Raw genomic sequence first — 23,088 nt, 5'->3', positions numbered from 1 at the left:
TTTTGAGCTTATTTTTGTGTATGGTGTTAGGGAGTGATCTAATCTCATACTTTTACATGTACCTGTCCAGTTTTCCCAGCACCATTTATTGAAGAGGCTGTCCTTTCTCCACTGTACATTCCTGCCTCCTTTATCAAAGATAAGGTGTCCATATGTGCGTGGGTTTGTCTCTGGGCTTTCTATCCTGTTCCACTGATCTATCTTTCTGTTTTTGTGCCAGTACCATACTGTCTTGATTACTGTTGCTTTGTAATATAGTCTAAAGTCAGGGAGCCTTATTCCTCCAGCTCCTTTTTTCGTTCTCAAGATTGCTTTGGCTATTCGGGGTCTTTTGTGTTTCCATACAAATTGCGAAATTTTTTGTTCTAGTTCTGTGAAAAATGCCAGTGGTAGTTTGATAGGGATTGCATTGAATCTGTAGATTGCTTTGGGTAGTAGAGTCATTTTCACAATGTTGATTCTTCCCATCCAAGAACATGGTATATCTCTCCATCTATTTGTATCATCTTTAATTTCTTTCATCAGTGTCTTATAATTTTCTGCATACAGGTCTTTCGTCTCCTTAGGTAGGTTTATTCCTAGATATTTTATTCTTTTTGTTGCAATGGTAAATGGGAGTGTTTTCTTGATTTCACTTTCAGATTTTTCATCATTAGTATATAGGAATGCCAGAGATTTCTGTGCATTAATTTTGTATCCTGCTACTTTACCAAATTCATTGATTAGCTCTAGTAGTTTTCTGGTAGCGTCTTTAGGATTCTCTATGTATAGTATCATGTCATCTGCAAACAGTGACAGCTTTACTTCTTCTTTTCCGATTTGGATTCCTTTTATTTCCTTTTCTTCTCTGATTGCTGTGGCTAAAACTTCCAAAACTATGTTGAATAAGAGTGGTGAGAGTGGGCAACCTTGTCTTGTTCCTGATCTTAGTGGAAATGCTTTCAGTTTTTCACCATTGAGGATGATGTTTGCTGTGGGCTTGTCATATATGGCTTTTATTATGTTTAGGAAAGTTCCCTCTATGCCTACTTTCTGGAGGGTTTTTATCATAAGTGGGTGTTGAATTTTGTCGAAAGCTTTCTCTGCATCTATTGAGATGATCATATGGTTTTTCTCCTTCAATTTGTTAATATGGTTTATCACATTGATAGATTTGCGTATATTGAAGAATCCTTGCATTCCTGGAATAAACCCCACTTGATCATGGTGTATGATCCTTTTAATGTGCTGTTGGATTCTGTTTGCTAGTATTTTGTTGAGGATTTTTGCATCTATGTTCATCAGTGATATTGGCCTGTAGTTTTCTTTCTTTGTGACATCCTTGTCTGGTTTTGGTATCAAGGTGATGGTGGCTTCGTAGAAGGAATTTGGGAGTGTTCCTCCCTCTGCTATATTTTGGAAGAGTTTGAGAAGGATAGGTGTTAGCTCCTCTCTAAACGTTTGATAGAATTCACCTGTGAAGCCATCTGGTCCTGGGCTTTTGTTTGTTGGAAGGTTTTTAATCACAGTTTCAATTTCAGTGCTTGTGATTGGTCTGTTCATATTTTCTATTTCTTCCTGATTCAGTCTTGGCAGGCTGTGCATTTCTAAGAATTTGTCCATTTCTTCCAGATTGTCCATTTTATTGGCATAGAGTTGCTTGTAGTAATCTCTCATGATTTTTTTTATTTCTGCAGTGTCAGTTGTTACTTCTCCTTTTTCATTTCTAATTCTATTGATTTGAGTCTTCTCCCTTTTTTTCTTGATGAGTCTGGCTAGTGGTTTATCTATTTTGTTTATCTTCTCAAAGAACCAGCTTTTAGTTTTATTGATCTTTGCTATTGTTTCCTTCATTTCTTTTTCATTTATTTCTGATCTGATTTTATGATTTCTTTCCTTCTGCTAGCTTTGGGGTTTTTTTGTTCTTCTTTCTCTAATTGCTTGAGGTGCAAGGTTAGGCTGTTTATTCGAGATGTTTCCTGCTTCTTAAGGTGGGCTTGTATTGCTATAAACTTCCCCCTTAGAACTGCTTTTGCTGCATCCCATAGGTTTTGGGTCGTTGTGTCTCCATTGTCATTTGTTTCTAGGTATTTTTTTATTTCCTCTTTGATTTCTTCAGTGATCACTTCATTATTAAGTAGTGTATTGTTTAGCCTCCATGTGTTTGTATTTTTTACAGATCTTTTCCTGTAATTGATATCTAGTCTCATGGCGTTGTGGTCGGAAAAGATACTTGATACAATTTCAGTTTTCTTAAATTTACCAAGGCTTGATTTGTGACCCAAGATATGATCTATCCTGGAGAATGTTCCATGAGCACTTGAGAAAAATGTGTATTCTGTTGTTTTTGGATGGAGTGTCCTATAAATATCAATTAAGTCCATCTTGTTTAATGTATCATTTAAAGCTTGTGTTTCCTTATTTATTTTCATTTTGGATGATCTGTCCATGGGTGAAAGTGGGGTGTTAAAGTCCCCTACTATGAATGTGTTACTGTTGATCTCCCCTTTTATGGTTGTTAGTATTTGCCTTATGTATTGAGGTGCTCCTATGTTGGGTGCATAAATATTTACAATTGTTATATCTTCTTCTTGGATCGATCCCTTGATCATTATGTAGTGTCCTTCTTTGTCCCTTTTAATAGTCCTTATTTTAAAGTCTATTTTGTCTGATATGAGAATTGCTACTCCAGCTTTCTTTTGGTTTCCATTTGCATGGAATATCTTTTTCCATCCCCTTACTTTCAGTCTGTATGTGTCTCTAGTTCTGAAGTGGGTCTCTTGTAGACAGCATATATAAGGGTCTTGTTTTTGTATCCATTCAGCCAATCTGTGTCTTTTGGTGGGAGCATTTAGTCCATTTACATTTAAGGTAATTATCGATATGTATGTTCCTATTTCCATTTTATATATTGTTTTGGGTTCGCTACTATAGGTCATTTCCTTCTCTTGTGTTTCGTGTCTAGAGAAGTTCCTTTAGCATTTGTTGTAAAGCTGGTTTGGTGGTGCTGAACTCTCTCAGCTTTTGCTTGTCTGTAAAGGTTTTAATTTCTCCATCAAATGTGAATGAGATCCTTGCTGGGTAGAGTAGTCTTGGTTGCAGGCTATTCTCCTTCAGCACTTTCAGTATGTCCTGCCACTCCCTTCTGGCTTGTAGGGTTTCTGCTGAGAGATCAGCTGTTAACCTTATGGGGATTCCCTTGTGTGTTATTTGTTGTTTTTCCCTTGCTGCTTTTAATATGCTTTCTTTGTATTTAATTTTTGACAGTTTGATTAATATGTGTCTTGGCGTGTTTCTCCTTGTATTTATCCTGTATGGGACCCTCTGTGCTTCCTGGACTTGATTAACTATTTCCTTTCCCATATTAGGGAAGTTTTCAACTATAATCTCTTCAAATATTTTCTCAGTCCCTTTCTTTCTTTCTTCTTCTTCTGGAACCCCTATAATTCGAATGTTGGTGCGTTTCATGTTGTCCCAGAGGTCTCTGAGACTGTCCTCAGTTCTTTTCATTCTTTTTTCTTTATTCTGCTCTGCAGTAGTTATTTCCACTACTTTATCTTCCAGGTCACTTATCCGTTCTTCTGCCTCAGTTATTCTGCTATTGATCCTATCTAGAGTGATTTTAATTTCATTTATTGCATTGTTCATCGTTGCTTGTTTCATCTTTAGTTCTTGTAGGTCCTTGTTAACTGTTTCTTGCATTTTGTCCATTCTACTTCCAAGATTTCGGATCATCCTTACTATCATTATTCTGAATTCTTTTTCAGGTAGATTGCCTATTTCCTCTTCATTTGTTAGGTCTGGTGGGTTTTTATCTTGCTCCTTCATCTGCTGTGTGTTTTTCTGTCTTCTCATTTTGCTTATCTTACTGTGTTTGGGGTCTCCTTTTTGCAGGCTGCACTTTCGTAGTTCCCGTTGTTTTTGATGTCTGTCTCCAGTGGCTAAGGTTGTTTCAGTGGGTTGTGTAGGCTTCCTGGTGGAGGGGACTAGTGCCTGTGTTGTGCTGGATGAGGCTGGATCTTGTCTCTCTAGTGGGCAGGTTCACGTCTGGTGGTGTGTTTTGGGGTGTCTGTGGCCTTATTATGATTTTAGGCAGCCTCTCTGCTAATGGGTGGGGTTGTGTTCCTGTTTTGCTAGTTGTTTGGCATAGGTTGTCCAGCACTGTGGCTTGCTGGTCGTTGAGTGAAGTTGGGTGCTGGTGTTAAGATGGAGGTCTCTGGGATATTTCCACCGTTTAATATTATGTGGAGCTGGGAGGTCTCTTGTTGACCAGTGTCCTGAAGTTGGCTCTCCTACCTCAGAGGCAGAGCCCTGACTCCTGGCTGGAGCACCAAGAGCCTTTCATCCACACAGCTCAGAATAAAAGGGAGAAAAAGTAGGGAGAATTAGTAGAAGTATGAGTAAAGAAAGAAGGAAAGGAGGAAAGGAAGGAAGGAAGAAAGAAGCAAAGAAGGAAAGAAGGGAGGGAGGGAGGGAGGGAGGAAGGAAGGAAGGAGGGAAAGAAGGAAAAATGACAGAAAGAAAGATGATACAGTAAAAATAAAATAAAGTATAATATAGTTATTGAATTAAAAAATATTTAGAAAAAAAAAGGGACGGATCGAACCTTAGGACAAATGTTGGAAGCAAAGCTATACAGAGAAAATCTTACACAGAAGCATACACATACACCTTCACAAAAAGAGGTAAAGGGGGAAAAATCATAAATCCTGCTCCCTGAGACCACCTCCTCAATTTGGGGTGATTCGTTGTCTAAAGGAGGGAGGGAAGGAAGGAAAGAAAGAAAGAACGAAGGTAAAGTATAATAAAGTTATTACAATTAAACTTAATTATTAAGAAAAAGAATTTTTAAAAAAAAGTCATGGACGGATAGAGCCCTAGGACAAATGGTGGAAGCAAGAGTACAGACAAGGTCTCACACAGAAGCATACACGTACACATTCACAAAAAGAGGAAAAGGGAAAAAAATCATAGATCTCGCTCCTAAATTCCACCTCTTCAATTTGGGATCATTCCTTGTCTATTCAGGTATTCCACAGATGCAGGGTATATCAAGTTGATTGTGGAGCTTTAATCCGCTGCTTCTGTGGCTGCTGGGAGAGATTTCCCTTTCTCTTCTTTGTTCTCACAGCTCACAGGAGCTCAGCTTTGGATTTGGCCCTGCTTCTGCGTGTAGGTCGCTGGAGGGCGTCTGTTTTTTCGCTCAGACAGGACGGGGTTAAAGGAGCCGCTGATTCGGGGCCTCCGGCTCACTCAGGCCGGGGGTTGGGGGATGGGGGAAGGAGGGGCACTGCGTGCGGGGCGGGCCTGCGGCGGCAGAGGCAGCGTGACATTGCGGCAGAGGCCGGCGTGACGTTACACCAGCCTGAGGCCCGCCGTGCGCTGTCCCGGGGAAGTTGTCCCTGGATCCCGGGAACCTGGCAGTGGCGGGCTGCACAGGCTCCGCGGAAGAGGGGTGTGGAGAGTGACCTGTGCTCGCACACAGGCCCCTTGGTGGCGGCAGCAGCAGCCTTAGCGTCTCCCGCCCGGCTCTTGGGTCCGCGGTTTTAGCCGCGGCTCGCGCCCGTCTCTGGGGTTTGCGCTTTCAGCCGCGGCTCGCGCCCGTCTCGGGGGCTCGCGCCCTCAGCCGCGGCTCGCGCCCGTCTCTGGGGTTCGCGCTTTTAGCCGCGGCTCGCGCCCGTCTCTGGAGTTCCTTTAAGCAGCGCTCTTAAACCCCTCTCCTCGCGCACCAGGAAACAAAGAGGGAAGAAAAAGTCTCTTGCCTCTTCGGCCGGTGCAGGCTTTTCCCCGAACTCCCTCCCGGCTAGTCGTGGTGCACTAACCCCTTCAGGCTATGTTCAAGCCGCCAACCCCAGTCCTCTCCCTGAGCTCCGTCCAAAACCAAAACCCAAGCCTCAGCTCGCAGCCCCGCCCGCCCCGGTGGGTGAGCAGACAAGCCTCTCGGGTTGGTGAGTGCTGGTCGGCACCGATCGTCTGTGCAGGAATCTCCCCGCTTTGCCCTCCGCACCCGTCGCTGTGCACTACTCCGCGGTCCCGAAACTCCCCCCTCTGCCTCCCGCAGTCTCCGCCCGCGGAGGGGCTTCCTAGTGTGTGGAAACTTTTCCTCCTTCACAGCTCCCTCCCACTGGTGCAGGTGCCGTCCTTATTCTTTTGTCTCTGTTTTTTCTTTTGCCCTACCCAGTTACGTGGGGAGTTTCTTGCCTTTTGGGAGGTCTGAGGTCTTCTGCCAGCCTTCAGTAGGAGTTCTGTAGGAGTTGTTCCATGTGTGGATGTATTTCTGGTGTATCCGTGGGGAGGAAGGCCATGTCCGCGTCTTACTCTTCCGCCATCTTCAAGGTCCCCCCCCACATCTTCTTTATCCATTCATCTGTCAATGGGCATTTAGGTTGCTTCCATGACCTGGCTATTATAAATAGTGTGGCAGTGAACATTGGGGTGAATATGTATTTTTGAATTATGGTTTTCTCTGGGTATATGTCCAGTAGTGGGATTGCTGGATCATATGGTAAATCTATTTTTAGTTTTTTAAGGAACCTCCATACTGTTCTCCATACTGGCTGTAGCAATTTACATTCCCACCAAGAGTGCAAGAGGGTTCCCTTTTCTCCACACCCTCTCCAGCATTTGTTGTTTGTACATTTTCTGATGATGCCCATTCTAACTGGTATAAGGGGATACCTCATTGTAGTTTTGATTTGCATTTCTCTAATAATTAGTGATGTTGAGCAGCTTTTCATGTGCTTCTTGGCAATCTGTATGTCTTCTTTGGATAAATGTCTATTTAGGTCTTCTGCCCATTTTTGGATTGGGTTGTTTGTTTTTTTAATATGGAGCTGCATGAGCTGTTTATATATTTTGGAGATTAATCCTTTGTTCCTTGATTCATTTGCAAATATTTTCTCACATTCTGAGGGTTGTCTTTTCGTCTTCTTTATGGTTTCCTTTGCTGTGCAAAAGCTTTTAAGTTTCATTAGGTCCCATTTGTTTATTTTTGTTTTTATTTCCATTACTCTAGGAGGTGGATCAAAAAAGATCTTGCTGTGATTTATGTCAAAGAGTGTTCTTTCTATGTTTTCCTCTAAGAGTTTTATAGTGTCCAGTCTTACATTTAGGTCTCAAATCCATTTTGAGTTTATTTTTGTGTATTGTGTTAGGGAGTGTTCTAATTTCATTCTTCTACATGTAGCTGTCCACTTTTTACCAGCACCACTTACTGAAGAGACTGTCTTTTCTCCATTGTATGTCTTTGCCTCCTTTGTCATAGATTAGTTGACCATAGGTGCGTGGGTTTATCTCTGGGCTTTCTATCTTGTTCCATTGATCTATGTTTCTGTTTTTGTGCCAGTACCATATTGTCTTGATTACTGTAGCTTTGTGGTATAGTCTGAAGTCAAGGAGTCTGATTCCTCCAGCTCCTTTTTTTTCCCTTGATTACTGTAGCTTTGTGGTATAGTCTGAAGTCAAGGAGTCTGATTCCTCCAGCTCCTTTTTTTTCCCTCAAGACTGCTTTGGCTATTCAGGGTCTTTTGTGTCTCCATACAAATTTTAAGATGATCTGTTCTAGTTCCATAAAAAAATGCCATTGGTAATTTGATAGGGATTGCATTGAATCTGTAGATTGCTTTGGGTAGTATAGTCATTTTCACAATATTGATTCTTCCAATCCAAGAACATGGTATATCTCTCCATCTACTTGTATCATCTTTAATTTCTTTCATCAGTGTCTTATAGTTTTCTGCATACAGGTCTTTTGTCTCCCTAGGTAGGTTTATTCCTAGGTATTTGATTCTTTTTGTTGCAGTGGTAAATGGGAGTGTTTCCATAATTTCTCTTTCAGATTTTTCATCATTAGTGTATAGGAATGCAAGATATTTCTGTGTATTACGTTTGTAACCTGCAACTTTACTAAATTCATTGATATGCTCTAGTAGTTTTTTGGTGGCATGTTTAGGATTTTCTATGTATAGTATCATGTCATCTGCAAACAGTGACAGTTTTACTTCTACTTTTCCAATCTGGATTTCTTTTATTTCTTTGTATTCTCTGATTGCCATGGCTAGGACTTCCAAAACTATGTTGAATAATAGTGGCGAGAGTGGACATCCTTGTCTTGTTCCTGATCTTAGAGGAAATATTTTTATTTTTTCACCGTTGAGAATAATGTTTTGTGTGGGTTTGTTGTACATGGCCTTTATTATGTTGAGGTAGGTCTTTATTCTTCAATTTGTTAATATGCTGTATCACATTGATTGATTTGCATATATTGAAGAATTCTTGCATCCCTGGGATAAATCCCACTTGATCATGATGTATGATCTTTTTAATGTGTTGTTGGATTCTGTTTGCTAGTATTTTGTTGAGGATTTTTGCATCTGTGTTCATCAGTGATATCGGCCTGTAATTTCCTTTTTTTGTGATATCTTTGTCTGCTTTTGGTATGAGGGTGATGGTGGCCTCATAGAATGAGTTTGGGAGTGTTCCAGCCTCTGCAATTTTTTGGAAGAGTTTGAGAAGTGTAGATGTTAACTGTTCTCTATCTGTGTCTGATAGAATTCACCTGTGAAGCTACCTGGTCCTGGACTTTTGTTTGTTGGAATATTTTTAATCACAGTTTCAATTTCATTACTTGTGATTAGTCTGTTCATATTTTCTATTTCTTCCTGGTTCAGTCTTGGAAGGTTGTACTTTTCTAAGAATTTGTCCATTTCTTCCACATTGCCCATTTTACTGTCTTATAGTTGCTTTCATACTCTCTTATGATCCTTTGTATTTCTGTGGTATCAGTTGTAACTTCTCCTTTTTCATTTCTACTTTCATTGATTTGAGTCCTCTTCCTTTTTTTTCTTGATGAGTCTGGCTAAAGGTTTATCAATTTTGTTTATCTTCTCAAACAACCAGTTTTTAGTTTTATTCGTCTTTGCTATTGTTTTCTTTGTTTCTATTTCATTTATTTCTGCCTTTATCTTTATGATATGTTTCCTTATACTAACTTTGGGTTTTGTTTGTTCTTCTTTCTCTTGTTGCTTTAGGTGTAAGTTTAGGTTGTTTATTTGAGATTTTTCTTGTTTCTTGAGGTAGGATTGTATTGCTATAAACTTCCCTCTTAGAACTGCTTTTGCTGCATCCCGTATGTTTTGTGTCGTCGTGTTTTCATTGTCATTTCTTTCTAGGAATTTTTTTATTTCCTCTGATTTCTTCAGAGACTTTTTGGTTATTTAGTACTGTGTTTTTTAACCTCCATATGTTCATCTTCTTTACAGTTTTTTTCCTGTAATTGATTTCTCATCTCACAGCACTGTGGTCAGAAAAGAAGCTTGGTATGATTTCAACTCTCTTAAATTTACTGAGGCTTGATTTGTGATCCAAGATATGGTCTATCCTGGAGAATGTTCCATGAGCACTTGAGAAGAAAGTGTATTCTTCCTCTTTCAGGTGGAATGTCTTATAAATACCAATTAAGTCTATTTGATCTATTGTCTTTTAAAGCTTGTGTTTCCTTATTTATTTTCTGTCTGGTTGATCTGTCCATTGGTGTAAGTGGGGTGTTAAAATCCCCCACTATTATTGTGTTACTGTCGATTTCCCCTTTTATGGCTGTTAGCATTTGCCTTATGTATTGAGGTACTCCTGTGTTGGGTGCATAGATGTTTACAATTGTTATATCTTCTTCTTGGATTGATCTCTTGATCATTATGTAGAGTCCTTTTTTGTCTCTTGTCATAGTTTTTATTTTAAAGTCTAACTTGTCAGATAGGAGTATTGCTACTCCAGCTTTCTTTTCATTCCCATTTGCATGAAATATCTTTTTCCATCCCCTCATTTTCAGTCTATATGTGTCCCTAGATCTGAAGTGGATGTCTTGTAGACAGCATATAGACAAGTCTTGTTTATGTATCCATTCATCTAGTCTGTTTTTTTTGGTTGGTGCATTTAATCTATTTACATTTAAAGTAATTATAGTTATGTATGTTCCTATTACCATTTTCTTAATCGTTTTGGGTTTGTTCTTGTAGGTTTTTTTCTTTTCTTGTGTTTACATAAAGGTATATTTCTACAGTAAAATCGTGGAGGTTACCAGTCTATTTTTTTTTTAATTTATAAATTGTTTTTTGAGTCACTTTAGGCAATTTATGTTTTTCTAAAAAATCATCTATTTTATTTACATTTTCAATCTAATGAAACATTTCAGCCAAGGATTTTTAAAATCATTCTTTTGTTTCCCAGTGTTCCCATTTTTCCAATTTTTATTTTTAAATTAGCATATTTGTTCCTTTTATACTGTCTCACGTTTAGGTTCACTGGTAAGTTTTTTTTCAAAGTATTTCTCTTTGTGTTTTCCAGTTGACTATTATTTTATTTTCCAATTTGTTAATGTTTGTTTTTAATTAAAGATTTATTGGCATAGTAATAGTAAAATCTTTGTCTGATATCTTCATTATCTAATGCCACATCAGCTGTTTATATTCTCTTCTTTTTCATGGTTTTGAATCATGTGCTCTTGTTACCACCCATGCCTGATTATATTTGATCAAATTACAGATATGAATTCATGAATTATATTTTACAGCATGAAAAATTATTGAATTAACTTGAGATACGAGATCATGTTATCTTCTTCCAAAATGGATTACACATTTCTCCTGTAAGGCCAAGAGTACCCAGATATCATGGACCGTCTTATGCAATCAGGGATGATTCGAAGATGGACCACAGTTCTTTCAAGGGCTTTTTCCACTTTTCCCTTCATCCTAAGATATAACCTGCACTAAGTCATGGCAGATTTGCCAAGGTCTTAGTCCTTGGCACTTAAACTACATATGTTTTTTCTTACTTTTATAAGTCTTTGAAAAGCTCTGCTCAGCTTATTAAGCTACTTAGTCACCTTTATCATGATATGGAATCCATAGACATCTTTCAGTAAAAGAATCCTTAAATACCAGAACTCATTTCACTGGATATTCTTGTTCTGGAAATGGTTTCTATAATTCCTCACTACCTTGTTAGTTAGTCGATATATTTAAAATTAAAAAAAAAATTTTTTTTCTTGCTTTGTTAGTTTTTCACAGCTGAAAGGTTAACTGAATTACCTAGTAATGACTAGAAGCAGAAATGCTGGTTTTCTTTGTACTTTCTTAATTTTGAATTTATGTGTGTCCTGACACATTAGAGAAAGGAAGTATTAGTCAGACTAATTTTATAGTTAAAAATGTATCTGAAGAGTATTTTTTAATGCATCCTCCCAGTTCTCTTGGACAATATTTTTTTAAGCTATACTATATTGACAAAAGCATAATAAATCGATTATAGCTATTACATTCTTGAGTAGCTTTCCTACCATCCCACATTTCATCATCAGAATAACTTGCTAAAGAAGAGGTTTTTTAAAATTATTTATTTATTTTTAACATCTTTATTGGAGTATAATTGCTTTACAATGGTGTGTTAATTTCTGCTTTATAACAAAGTGAATCAGTTATACATATGTCCCCATATCTCTTCTCTCTTGCATCTCCCTCCCTCCCACCCTCCCTATCCCACCCCTCTAGGTGGTCACAAAGCACTGAGCTGATCTCCCTGTGCTATGTGGCTGCTTCCCACTAGCTATCTATTTTATATTTGGTAGTGTATATATGTCCATGCCACTCCCTCACTTTGTCCCAGCTTACCCTTCCCCCTCCCTGTATCCTCAAGTCCATTCTCTAGTTGATCTGCACCTTTATTCCCATCTTGCCCCTAGGTTCTTCTGACCATTTTTTTTTCTCTTTTTCTTTTTTTAGATTCCATATATATGTGTTAGCATATGGTATTTGTTTTTCTCTTTAAAGAACAGTTTTTAAAACCCATGGTCTTCTTTAATGTGACTGTAGTCTACTTTTCCATTCTTAGCTCCACCTATTATATTTGTTCTCTCTGACAATTAAGATCAGTCTATTGTTTTATTCCCAAAAAGGGCCTTGCACATTTCTGTTTTCTTCCTTTGCTCAGATATTTTCTTCTTTCCAGACTCTACTGTTTCCAAGCTGTGTGCCAAAACCTTATTCATTTGTAATGTTCAGCTGAAATGCTATCTCTTTATGAAGTTCTTCCTGATTATCCTCATTTTAAAGTTTGGTCTCATTCCACCTTAAATGCTATATTATTTGTTGTACAAAATGCTTTTGGAATGTTATGTCTGTCATTTGTGTCTTATATCTTTAATTTCAGATTTCCTGAAGGCAGAAATGTCTGTTGTATTTGCATTCTATTTAAAAGGCAGTGTATTGAATGGTGCAAGCTTTTTCAGAGACAATTATGGCATACGTATTTAAAAACAAAAGGGTGATGCGTACACATAATTAGGTGTGATGGGATTGAAGTTATTTCTTTCAAAGTTAGATGAAGAAGCTTTCCCTACTTTACATTGGTATGTGGTACTGTTTATCAGGCTTAAATATGACATATTTAATTGGAATGCACATTTTACCTAAGGATAAATAATTTAGAGCAGTATTTTATTTTAAAACTCAGTATATCTTGTGATATATGTATTAAATTTTTGAGTGAAATTTAAAGATAAAGCAATGGAACTCAAAAACTATTCAAAATTGGGGCTTCCCTGGTGGCGCAGAGGTTGAGAGTCCGCCTGCCGATGCAGGGGATATGTGTTCGTGCCCGGTCCGGGAAGATCCCACATGCCGCGGAGCTGTTGGGCCCGTGAGCCCTGGCTGCTGAGCCTGCGCGTCCAGAGCCTGTGCTCCGCAACGGGAGAGGCCACAGCAGTGAGGGGCCCGTGTACCACAAAACAAAACAAAACAAAACAAAAAACTATTCAAACTACTTTCAACTTTTCTGGACAACTGTAAAGCAAAACTGTTTCATTACAAATTGGTAAAGATCTGAACAGACACGTGGCCAAAACTCTGAGTCTTCGAGGTAACCTCCCACTAGGAAACTATAAAAAGGAAACATTTGAAAATAAGTAGATTAAGGAAAGTACCACGAGAGAGAAAATTTTAAGAATTCAAAGAATCTAATACACAGTAAGCATTCAGAAAATACTTGATAAGAAAGATACTAGAAAATTTTGCATTTACAAATTCCAGCATAATAATACAGGAATTGAGGAATGTCAAACTGATGGCAAATTACGTCTCAAAGAATTGGAAAGTTTTGTAAAATTTGTAACTATAAAACTGGAATAATGTATTTTGGTAGTAGTTAAGAGATCTATATATCACCACTATATTTGTTTTGAAATAATAGCAATAGCATAATTCCCATGATTTTAAATAACTATATACTAATTCTAAATGTATTATTAAAATTAAACATTTATTTAATTATAAAACCAGAAGATTTCTGTATCATTTCACCCTAGAACAGCCATGCACAAAATCCTACAACTAGTAAGCAAATTATGTTTCACTTTAGACAAGTCCTGAATTATTCCAGGTAAATAGTAAAACTGTACTTGTTTTTCAACCATGTCATTCCTGCTGGTTAGATGGTGTTTTAAATATTTTTAGTTGGTTATCTTTTTCTCCACCATGAGACTAATTAATTAATTTTGTTTCTAAATACTTGTTCATTAGACATTATCAATCTCAAAACATTTAGTAACCACCATATACCATCTTAGCCAAACCTGTCTGTTCATTCTCCATCCAACCTGCTATTTGCATTTCCTCCCCTCAGCATTTATACTTTCTTTCTTTCTCATCTAACATGTCTTTTTAAATCTTTTCTCACTGTACTTGTTTTTCTGTACTGTACTTTGTTTTTTTTTTCTCACTCACAGACCTTACAAATCCCAAGATTTCTCTTGAAAAGCCTATATTGACAAAAGAATCCTTCTCTTTGAATTCTGAGAATCTATTTTTTGAACCTATTTTATGTCAAGTACTTTGGACCAGTTGCAGTTGCTGCAGTTTCAAAATATTCAGTCTCACCATGAATCTCATTGATTATTTGGAGAATTAACTATATTTCCTTATGTGGTATTTGTTTTACATATTTAAACTCTGCATACTGTAAACTTATGGGGAGAAATCATGTTTTAAACTAATATGCACATAATACTAAAAAGAAAAATATTTATACATTTCAATTTAGGAAATATTAATTGATCATTTATTGGGGGGAGGGTTTTCTGGGATATTCTCAAGACCCTGTTTCTGTATTCCAGGATCTTAAGGTCTAGAGAAATTTGGGAAAGAGATAGGCAAACGTTGAGTAGAAGTTTAACATAATTTTTCTGTAAGCAATATGTAACAAAAGCCCAAGCAGGGGGCTTCTTACTTTGTTTGGTGTATTATGAGGAGATTTAGAGGTAGCTTTTAAGGTTGAATAAGCTTTTAAGATGTAAAGATGTGGTTCAGTATTCTGGGTTAGAGAAACAGTAGAGAGAGTCATACACAAGAAAGTAAGGCTATGTTTGAGGAACAAGTTGTAGGTAGGAAAAAATGTGAATAAGATCCCCATGAGATATCTATGAATAATGAGAGAGTAGACTGATAATTTAAGTGAAAATTAAGTAGAGAACTGAATACAGAGAATATTGAATGTTATACTGAGGGGTTTTGCTTAGATTTTATAGACAAGGGGCAACATGAAGGTTCTAAACAAAGGACTGATGCTATTTGAGTATTGATTTAAAGACACTAATTTGGCAATATTGGGTAAAATATATTCAGTAGGTTTTTAAATAATTTGAGTTAGGTAGAAATTATTGGAAACAAATGTTGTATGCCATTGTAGGCAAAGGGTAATGAAGAACTTAAATATGTGCTGAATATTGCAAAGGAGAGATGGGTGTCGGCAGATATTTCAGTTATTGAATGAATAAAACATAGCAACTGATATGTGGATGCAGCAGAGGGAGAAATCAAAGTTTACAAGACTCGTTTAATGGAAGATTTTTGGTGTCATTAAGTCAAGGAGAAAAGTCAGGCAGGGGAAATGGTCAGGTAATAGTGGATGATGAGAACACCTAGGTCACTGGGGTTCTCAGCATTTCCTGCACATTTAAATCACTGGGGCACGTTAAAAACTACGGATGACTAAATTACACCCATTGAAATTCTGATGTAATAAGTCCAGAGTATGTCATTGGCATAGGAATTTTTAAAAACTCTGTAGGAAATTCTAAGATTAAGCCGGGGAAGTTCTGATTTAGATTCTGGTTACTTAACAATGCAGGACATAAACCAGCAACATCCACGTTATATATAGAAATCTAGATTTTTAGTCCCAATCACAGAACACCTGAGTTAGAATCTGTAGTTTAAATACTTTCTTAGGTGAGTTGTATGCCTATTAAATTTTTAATGGTGCTTAACTTGAACATGCTAGAATCATCTGAGGTACTTTTAAAACCAAACACCTGTAGATCCCACCCCTAGAAATTCTGATTTAATTAGTACTGGGTGGGGCCCAGGCACAGGTATTATTTTGAAAGCTCCCCAGAAGATACAGACATGAGCTAGATTGGAGAACTATAAGTACAAAATATTTTACCTGTACATCCAAGAATCAGATTTCCAGGGGAGTTTGTTCTTTTGATTTCTTACAACAGCATTAAAATGTAACTAGGAGGAGAATGAGAAATGGTTTTTTTTTCTCTGTCTTGCAAGATAGGTTGCTTAATGAGAATCTACAGAAATATTCTACGTGACTAGAATTTTAGATTTATTTGGAGCAATTTTGAGTAAGATTGAAAAATAAAACTGAACAAAAATGTCTCCCAGAAAGCAGTTTAAATATCCATATCATCCATGCACAATAATCTATTTGGAGTTAAGGTAAACTTTTTAGGCATCTCTGATTTTTCCTTGTGAACTAATACCGATAGCTACCCTGTTTTGAGGGACTTTATAACGACAGCCATTGTGAATTGTTGCCACGCTCAATTTGCAAGGGCAGAGTTTCAAGCTAGAATAATTGCCTATTCCACTCCAGAGATGGGATGCTGACTGCTTCATTACCAGCTGGATAAACCAGGGCATGAGCAATTTCAGACAATGTGAACCATGCTCCTTTATACTACCCATGGGTGCTAGTTCCCAAGTCTACTTACTCCCCCAAGCACAGTGACAACAGACATGTTTTGCTTGATGAAAGGTGCTCTTGATGGGACTTAAAGAGTTGTGCAAATGCACCTGTGCCCTGCTCTCACATCATTCTGCAGAGTGAATCACCACCATGTTGGAATATGCAGATAGATTCACATTATGAAATCACTGATGTGATTTTCTCTATTACTAATGTTTTTCCATCTGACTATCCCATTTCTAAGGTAAAGGGAATGGCTATTGTATAATCTATTGTTAGGTTACATAGTTGTATCGGCATACATCAAGCCAATAAATGTAACTAGGAAGGTTTAACTTACAGTTTAGTACATTGATTTGATTCCAAGGATGTCTATAGAAAAGCCTGTAAACCTTGGGAAGTAATTGCTTTTAAAAAGCATTTGCATTTGGAACTTTGCATAGTTGATATAAACTATTATGAGAGGAACTTCCCTGGTGGCGCAGTGGTTAAAAATCTCCCTGCTAGTGCAGCGGACATGGGTTCAATTCCTGGTCTGGGTAGATCCCACATGCTGCGAAGCAACTAAGCCCATGTGCCACAACTACTGAGCCTGTCATCCAGAACCTGTGAGCCACAAGTACTGAAGCCCACGCGCCTAGAGCCTGTGCTCTGCAACAAGAGAAGCCACTGCATTGAGAAGCCCACGTGCTGCAACGAAGAGTAGCCCCTGCTCACCTCAGCTAGAGAAAGCCCACGTACAACAACAAAGACCCAACACAGCCAAAAATAAATAAATTAATTAATTAAAAACAAAAAGGGAAACAAATCTTTTAAAAAAAAACTATTATGAGAATCATTTTAAAGCACAACATTTTTTTGTTTTAGTTCAATTTATTTATAATATGCCATATGTATTACTTAAATAACTAAACTTCATTTAAAGTCAATCATAGTTTCATTTTGAGTTAGAGGAGATGTTGCTTGCACCAGAAGCCAGTGTCAAATTTGTATTAATGAATTATCAACTACAATTTTAAACCAAAACCAGACACACAACTTTAGAAGTAGTGTCTGGTACAGTGGAAACCAGGATGAAAATATTGGTAAGAATGGAATTAAAGTTAATATGCCCAGTTTATATGTTCTTTTATTAATTTTGAATTACTTGATAGTCACTGTTTAAAATATCTATCTCTATATCTTTCTATGATATATGCAAAAATATATATGTACATGAAACATGAGAGTAAAGTAAAAACAAATACTCTAAAAAAAATTATGTGTCTACCACTAATGCTGGAAATATAACATTCTCAATTACTCTAAAGCCTCCTGTGTGTCCTCATCATTCATCCTTATCCTGTTCATATATAAACAGTTTCTTGAATTTCTTATATTTTAATAGGTATATTGATAATTCATATAACATTCAATTAACTCTTTTAAGGTCAACAATTCAATGGTTATCAGCACATTCACAGATATGTTCAACTATCACCACAGACAAATTTAGAACGTTTTCATCACTCCAAAAAGAATTAATTAACAGTCACTCCCCATTTTACCACCCTAGCCCCAGCCCTAGATTACCACTCATCTGCATTTAGTTTCTATAGATTTTCATCTTCTGGATATGTCAAAGAAATGGAAGAATAGACTGTGTAGTCTTTGTGACTGACTTTTTTCACCTTAGCATAATGTTTAAAAATTTCATCCACATTGGAAAATGTATCAGTACTTCATTCACTTTCAGTGAATAATATTCCATTGTCTGGGTATACCACAGTTTGTTTATTCATTCATCAGCTGATAGACATTTAGGTTATTTCTATCTTTTGGCTAATATGAATCATGCTGTTATAAATATTCATGTACAAATTTCTGTGTGGGCATATGTTTTCATTTTTCTTGGGTATGTACCTAGGAGTGGAATTGCTGTATCAAATGGTAGCTGTATGTTTAATCATTTGAGGAACTGACAGACTGTTTTCCAAAGTGGCTGCACCATTTTACATTCCGACAGTAGTGTAAGAGGGTTCAGGTTTCTCCGTGTCCTCAGCAACACTTGATATTCTGTGACTTTTTGATTCTAGTCATCCTAGTGAGTGTGAAGCTGTGTCTCATTGTAGTTTTGATTTGCATTTCCTCAATGACTAATGATGTTGAGTATCCGTTCTTGTGCTTATTGGCCATTTATATTTCTTTGAAGAAATGTCAATCTCATGCCCATTTTAAATTGAATTAGTTGACTTTTTAATAGTGAGTTATAAGAGCTGTTTACATTCTGGACACAAATTCTTTATCAGATTCATGAGTTGCAGATATATCCTTCCAATCTATAGGTGGTCTTTAGAATTTTTTCATGGTGTCTGTTGTTTGTTATTTTCTTTTTCATTTGTTTAGTCACTGGCTGGATTATTTTAGTGAAGTCTGTTATCATGCCTTAGGGAGGCACAGCTTTGGTTTTGTCCATAGTCATCCTAGGCTGACAGTGATTCTGGTAGTGCTCTCTTCCTCTCATTTCCTAACCACACCCATATGGCTAGCACCACCAATTGCTGCCTATTGCTCAGTGGATTTTAACAGGCTCTAGAGTATAAACTGCTCTGTAAACTATTCCAATCAAATCGTGGGTCTTTTGAAAGAATAGTGTCTGAGGTTAGTATTTGATATTTGTTTTTGTCCCAGTAGGGTTCCTCTTAGCCGACTTGTTCTCCAGTTCTCTCTTAGAAACTTCTGGCCTACCAGTTAACCTATATCTTTTTTTTTTTTTTGCGGTACGCGGGCCTCTCACTGTTGCACCCTCTCCTGTTGCGGAGCACAGGCTCCGGATGCGCAGGCTCAGTGGCCATGGCTCACGGGCCTAGCCGCTCCGCGGCATGTAGGATCTTCCCGGACCGGGGCACGAACCCGTGTCCCCTGCATCGGCAGGCGGACTCTCAACCACTGTGCCACCAGGGAAGCCCTTAACCTATATTTTGAATCTCCTTTGAATTACCTTTAACTACAACCTCCAGTTTTTTTGAGTGTGCGTCTAGGCTTGACTTGCTCTATGTTTTGCTGCAAATGAGAGTGTGCATTACTTTCTTATGTCCTGAAGCCAGAAATCCAAAATGTTTCACTGAGCCAAAACCAAGATTTTCTTAGGGCTGTGCTTCCTTTGGAAGGTCTAGAGGACAATGTGTCTCCTCGTCTTTTCCAGCTTGTAAAGGAGCATCCTTTGGCTCATGTTCTCTTCTGCCATCTTCAAATCCAGTGGTATAGCATCTTCTATGAACTCCGTTTCCCTTTGCTTCCTTCACATGACTTTTTCTCTGTGTCAAATCTTCTGTTTCATTCTTATAAGTACCCTTATGATTGCATTTAGAGCCCACCCAGATAATCCAGTTAATTTCCCCCATCTAAATATTCTTAATTTAATCACATCTGCAAAATTACGTTTTAGCATATGAGTTAACATTTACAGGTTCCAGAGATTAGGTCATGGGTATATTTCAGAGGGGCCATTATTCGGCCTAACATAGCAAATATGCTTCCATCCAGTCTCCAAGAAGACTTTCTTAGAAGGGCAGCAGAGAAAATAGTCTCTTTGCCCTCTATATGGAGGAAATCATATTTCTCCATCTGTTGTCTACTGAGAGAACCTCCAACTCATATAGAGCATCTTTTCCATCTGGTTCTCATTGCATTGCTCTGTTGGGCTTCTGGGCATGGTGTACCAATACTGCAGTGTTTAGTTGGATGTTGATATTGCTGTAAGCATAATAAAAAATCTGTCTCTGATCCAAAACCCTCACATGCATAAGCTTAAAAATCACATTATTTACCTTGATACAAATGCCTATATAATCCATACGCAGGAAAAGAAAAGATAAAACATGGTTAGAGCTGTTCTTCAATAAAGTATTTTCAAAGATTTCTATGAAACACTTATGCCTTTTTGGGTTGGACTTTGTTTCATAGGCTTGATGCTATGTCAGTCCACAAAGATTTTGTAAGAGTATTCCTGTTGTACAGTGGAATAAAACACAGAAAAATAGTAAGTATGAGATCTCTTAATATATTAAGTATTCATTTTCATAATTTCTGAACTCATTAATATTTTCTATGTGTATGCACATGCATATGTATCTTTTAGATGATGTATATTCTGTATATGACATGTCATATATCTCACTATATTATATGTAACATATCATATATGTAACATATCTCCTAAGAAATAAGCAGAAAGACACGGATCATAATTTCTATGAAATTAGGGAATTTTTACATCTTGAAAGTTTCAGCACTTTAAAATTTATATTACCCTGGTTTATTTTTCCATTAGTGCTTAGAATCATCTTTATTCCTACAGGACATCTTTCAACATGTTTAAGAAAACTCTCATAATAAGACTCAGGCAACACATCTTTCCACTAGGGAGTTATATGATATCCATTCATACAGTCCCTTAGCTGTTTAGGAATATACATGGAGAAATAACAAATCAGTAATATATCTATATTCATTCATTAAATAAATGGGTTTAAATATGAAGGCAGAAAGTCATCTGTGTGAAGTATTGAATAATTCAAAATATTTTGACAAATACACCTTAATTTTGAAAACACACAAATACAGATATGACTATCCATTTTCTACAGTAAGTATATATACATTTTCGCTTCCAAATTTAGCTAAAAATATTTTTATTCTAAGAACATCCTTTGTATTTGAGGTTGACCAACTGGCGATTTTTTCCCTTTTTAATAAAATCTTATTATACCTCATCTTGGCAGAAAGCTTTAGGGAAAAATAATATGAAATTGGGAAAAAAAAGCAAGATGAAACTAATAAAATAAGATCAAAACTAAAGTACTGTTTTAGTCCTGAAAATGGTCAACACTGTGTGCTGAAGAGAGGATGTAATTAAAGTGATGTCAGGAACAAGTTACACCTAAGTCATTCACTGAATGGAGAATTTTAGAATTATTTCAAATTTGGCTATATTTTTTCTTTGTGATTTTTTTGTAAAATTGATTAGCCATTAAATCAAGGAAATAATTTATTGTCTATACTACAACATAATCATTTGTAATCTACATTAACAACAAATGGTTTTCATTGCCTACTTGGCAGGAATTGTGCAATATTACCAAAAGAATGGTAGCCACATAAAAAGTTTGATGATGACTCTCCAGGCCAAGCCCTTTAGTCTATCACAATGGTTCTATGGTTTCTGGCCTTTTCAAAATTGTCTTTTAATAATACCCATGTAGTATAAGTTAATTGTTTAGTCATGAACAGTAATTGATAAGTAAAACACATAATGACAGCAAGTCCTATCAGTTTAATAATACTTTAATTTGTACCATGATGCACCAAAAGAGCATCTTTTTCTTTTTTCTTTTTCTTTTTTTTTGTAAAACAATTAAATGACATTGAACTCACCAGTTTGTTATGTAATGTTTGGACTGTATCTGATAAACAAATTAGACCCTGAATTAAAAAAAAACAACTACACAGCAGTAAAATAGATGATTTCTTAATAAAACCATAGATAGGAAAATATTCACCCAAGATATTAAATATAATAAATTAAAGTTTGTATATTTATGGGTTCAAGTTAATGTTTAGATCTCATTATTTTAAGGATCCAAATTAAAGTTATGGATTTTGCAGGATTTAAAAATTAGCAGAAATAAAAATGTTCATGAGCTTTATGTGCATAGAATTTGGTATTTATAATCTCTCAAAGTTTATTGTTAATAAATCAATGAAAGGCATCCTAATGAGTTAGTATCAATCAGGTCCTGCCACATTCTATCAAAATTGGCTCAATCATGGTAAATAAAATTCAATCCAATTAAACTAATTTAACTTTCTACTTCTCTTCGTATAGCTCACATATTAAACTCTGAAGAAGTTTTCTTCCAAACATACATGTATGTCATTTTGTCCCTTAACTTAATTTAGTTTTAATTTTTAGAGCAAACAGTGAGTTTAGTAGGAATTAGAGGGACGGAAGTAAAGTTAGGGGCACATACTATGTTCACATATGGTTCATGATCCTACCTTTTCAGAGCTCTCTCACTTATTCCTTAAAATAACTTTATTCAGTTTATATTTTTATATCACTTTTGTAAAAGAACATGCATGTTCAGAGAGCTTTAGCAGTTTTCTAGAAATTAGAGAGTATGACTGAGCCAGAATTAAAGCTGAGATATGTTCAATTACAAAGTCCAAAACTTTCTTCTAAACTATTCCCATTACACTTAAGAAATTGGAATCATATTCTTCAAATTATTATCCATAAATCAAGGATGCCTGCATGTTTCAGAATAGACTAGGTTATACTGTGTTAATAAATATTACAGTAATCTTACTGACTGGACATATTAGCTCACAATACTCCCACATAGGTTGCCTGAAAGCTTGGTTCTCTATATTTACAAACAGTTCCAGGCTAATAAAGGCTTCATTCTAATAGAGGCTTTCTTCCTACACAGTCTTCCATGATCATCACAGAAGGGGGAAGAGATGTGGTCAACAGTTATCTAGGAAATAATACATGCCATTTATCTACATTTCCTTGACTAAAGAATCTCGTGTATAATTTCACAGGGGATAAAAATGTCCAATCAGGAACCCAGTTCCTGAAAAGGGGAGAGCAAAAACTATTTGGTATAAGCATAAATGACTACTTCTGTTCATCTTCTAGTCAGCAAATATATTCAGCTGACCTTTCCATAGGCAAATACACTCATCTTTGTGAGGCAAAGCCAAAATATCCCATTCATTCACCTCAAAATTTAGTATCTTTACATGATATGCAGTAGTTTCAACATCAGGTTTAACATAGAGCCACTTGATATGGAGTCTTATGAACTCAAAAGGCAATTTCTCTGCCCCTCACCTATCTAAATATGGTGGCAGAACAGGGTAAACCAGAATGAACAGTCTTGTTTTGAAGGGAGAGAATGGGAAACACCAGCAGTCACTGATCCTACAATTATGAAATCCTGCCTGGCAGAGATTATAAGAACCCCTGCATTGAGGAAAGGGAAAGTTTCTTAAGCGGGTCTGAATTTTGCTCCATTCTAGGGATCTCCAGTC

This window comes from Phocoena sinus, chromosome 3 (genome assembly GCF_008692025.1).
Source record: "Phocoena sinus isolate mPhoSin1 chromosome 3, mPhoSin1.pri, whole genome shotgun sequence".
NCBI classification, from domain to species: domain Eukaryota; kingdom Metazoa; phylum Chordata; class Mammalia; order Artiodactyla; family Phocoenidae; genus Phocoena; species Phocoena sinus.
This window is presented reverse-complemented; position numbering follows the sequence as displayed.